Source organism: Elephantulus edwardii, unplaced genomic scaffold (genome assembly GCF_000299155.1).
Source record: "Elephantulus edwardii isolate Elephantulus edwardi_28Jun2011 unplaced genomic scaffold, EleEdw1.0 scaffold00010, whole genome shotgun sequence".
Classification (NCBI taxonomy): domain Eukaryota; kingdom Metazoa; phylum Chordata; class Mammalia; order Macroscelidea; family Macroscelididae; genus Elephantulus; species Elephantulus edwardii.
Window position 1 is genome coordinate 34,203,320 of NW_006399760.1, and position 3,853 is coordinate 34,207,172.

Consider the following 3,853-nt stretch of genomic DNA (forward strand, 5'->3'; position numbering starts at 1 on the left):
GACTCGACGGCACATAACAACAACAACTTAGTGGTAATTTGTTATGGAAACAAATATAATCTTATTGAACAAAACTGACATCTATCTACTTTTTGCCTATTACCTATCATTATCTTTCACATTTACAATAGTTATTTTTTGCATTGATTTGGATTTCTTTCTTACACTTCCAGCTTCAGTTTTGTATTTGCTCCTTTGAAAAATTTAAAGGTTTTGTCTACATAAAAACCTACATACAAATGTTCACAGTAGATTTATTAATAATTTCAGAAAATTATAAGCAACTAAGATGTTCCTTACCAGCTGAATGGTTAAGAAAAAAATGGTACATTCATCAAATTAATAAAAAGAAGTAACAAGCTATGAAAAGACACAGAGAAATCTTAAAGGCAAAGTGCTATGTGAAAGAAGAAAATGTGAAAGAGTATATACTGTATCATTTCAACTACATGCCATTCTGGGAAAAGTAAAACTTTTCAGTGGCTCAGTGGCTTCCAGAAATTATGAGAGACAGAAGGAGCCCTGGTGATATACTGACTTGTTCAGCATGTGTGGAAATGGACTATACAGCAGTGGGTTTGGTTTGATTTTTTTTGGTAGGAGTTGTAGGAAAGGAATTACTAAGTGAAGAGCAAGACAGTTAAAGGGCAGTGAAATTATTCCAGATGATCCTGTAAATGTAGACATATGACATTATACACATGTCAAAACCCACAGTACGGTACAATACAAAGACTGACCCTTAAAGTAACCTATGTGCTTTTGTGAACAATAATGAACAAAAATTAAATCACCAGTATTAGTCACCAATTTATAACAAATGTGCTACATGAAAATAATATGTTAGTTTGTAAAAAAACACTCTTAAACAAAACAAAAAAATTGTTAGGAACAGGAAAAATCTTGTTCACAGGCACCATGGACACAAGGCAAGTCTATACTTTCTATACATTTATTCTAATAAAAAAACTACTCTAAATTACATTTACTGCATTGAAGTCTATGAGGGAGAGAATAGTTTAAAAGTATTATATTTTAGGTCATTATGTTTATCGTAAGAGTTCGGAATGAGGGTTGCAGAGTGGATTATATTTGTGGTGGGAGTGGGGTTTAGGGGTGTGCGGGGGGGGGTAATTGTGTACCAATGAAGGAGTTTTTCTTTTGCTTTTCAAGGAGAGGAGCAAAGGGGGGGGGAGAAAAGTGCAACAATGAATGAATGGAATTCCAAAATCTCTGTAGATGTTCATTGAAATAAAAAAAAAAATTTTAAAAAAAGCAAGGAAAAAAAAACTACTCTCAAAAATAAAGTTGGCTTTTTTTTTAAAAAAAAAGAGAGAAACACTAATGCCCACAGTCAACTCTCAGTCTAGACCTCTATATCCAACCTACCTCCCAGACTCTCACGCCTTCCAACCATTTGTAACTATTATTGTTGCTAGGGGTCACTGAGTTGACTGTATGTCTCTCAGTGACCCTATGAACCTTGCCCTATCCTTCGCCACTCTCAAAATATCTGACATGCTTAGGCAACCACTAATTGTCTTTCTTACTCTATAGCTTAACCTAATCTGGATATTATATCAAAATAGAATCATAAAAGAGATGATCTTCTTAGTATGACATCCTTTACATAAAGTGATTCACACTGTAGCATGTATCACTACATTTTATATGTGAAAATATATTGTTTGAATATAGCATATTATGTCAGCCTTTAAGCTTAGATAAAAGACAGTTTGGCTTGTTCTACTTTCTAGCTATTGGGATTAAGGCTGATTATGAAGGCTGTTATTAACATTCATATGCACCTCCTTTAGCACAGACTAATCTTTTCATTTTCATGAGAGGGATTACTATTTCTTACAATGCTTAAACAGTTTCCAAAACAAGTTACTGACAGATGTTGTCGAGTTAGTTCTATCTCACAGTGCCCCTGTGTACCACAGACTGAAATCCTGCTCAAACTGGTGCCACCTCACAATTATTATTGTCGCAGTTACTGTGCCAATCTACTTCACAGAGGTTCTTCTTCTGCTGATGCTCTAATTTTACAAGCATAATAAAGGTCTTTTCCCAAGGATTGGTTACCCTTGATAACAAGCCTAAAGTATGTGAGACAAAGTCTCACCACCCAAGGTTCTAAGGCTGCACATTTGTTCCAAGGCACATTTGTCTGCTCTTCTCTTAGTCCATGAATCACTCAGAACCTTTAGTCAATACCACAACTGAGAGCCAGCAATTCTTCTATGAACTCTTCTATTCATTATCCAACTTACAGGCACATATGAAGCAACTGAAAATACCATGCTGACTGTCTTCTTTAGTGGATTCTATTCATGCCCTCTGCCCAATTTGCAACTGGGATTTTTCTTGAGGTATTGAAGTGTTCTTTAAATTTTAGAAATACATTCCTTGTTGGATGTATAATTATCAAAGATTCCTACCCGCTCCCCCCCCAGCCTTCTGCAGGCTGTAGGTTTGCTTTGGACTCTTTTGTAGAAATCGTTTAATTTCTGTTGTCATTATGTGTTGTTGAGTTAGATCCAACTCAGACTAACACTCCGGTAAAGTTTTCAGATGCTGTAAAGTGCTCACAGATGCTGTAAAGTGTACACAGATGTTGTAAAGTGCTCACAGACTCTGTAAAGTACACGGGAGGAGCAGCTGGTGTTTTCTTTTCTTTCTTTTTAAATTATATTATAACCATATTTTAATTTGGAAATCATCTATTTTTAATATTTGGTTTAGTGTTCAGTTGAAATCCCCACTATTTGGGTAAGTCATAGATCTTTTTGTTTATTTGTTTTTTGTTGTATTTAAATTTATCATTAATTTCAGTAAAAACTTACAGAGACTTTGGATTTCCATTCATTCATTGTTGCACTTTTCTCCCCTTCCAACCGTCCCCCCTAGGATACTACCCTCTTGGAAAAGTAAAAGAAAAATTCTTTCATTGTCTCACAAACCATCCCCTGGGTCCACTCCACCATGTAGCCTTCACTCTGGACTCCTGTTATGACAAAAATACCTAATCACAAATCCCGTTTAAACAGTTTATCCCTCATCTGTTTCAGTGAAGTATACATTATTGAACCCATCTGTCTCAGTCTTCCCCCAACCTCGAGGTCAGTCCTGTTTTACAACAGTGGTACCCTGCAGTATTTGTCCTTTTGTGACTGACATATTTCACTCAGCATAATGTCCTCCAGGGTCACCCATTTTTAATAATATTGCATGAGTTCCTTGTTTTTCAATGCAGCATAGTATTCCACTGTGTGAGTATACCACAATTTCTATATCCATTCATTTGTTGATGGGCACTTAATGTTGTTTCCAACTCCTTGCTATTGTGAACAAAGCCACAATAACCATGAGTGTGCATATATCTGCTTGGACGTCAGTTATGGTCTCTTTGGGGTATATTCCCAGTAGTGGAATTGCTGGGTCAAATGGTATCTCTATTTGTAACTATTTGAGAAAGAGCCATACCGCCTTCCACAGTGGTTGCACCATTATACACTTCCATCAAGAGTGAATAAGGATCCCAGTTTCTCCACAACCTTGCCAACATTTGTTGCTTGCCATAAACGCAGGCTATACACATGGATTTCACCTGATGGTATGATAGGAATCAAATAGATTACATTTGTGCTGACTGTGGGACAGACCACCAAACACTTATATGCAAATTCGACCTGAAGTTGAGGAAAATTAAGTCAAGTCCACAGGAACCAAGATTTGACCTTAAGTCTGTCCCACTCGAATTTCAAAACCATCTCAGGAACAGGTTTGAGGCCTTGAGCACCAAATGAGCTCTGGGAGGATATCAAGAAAATCGTCCATGAAGAATGCA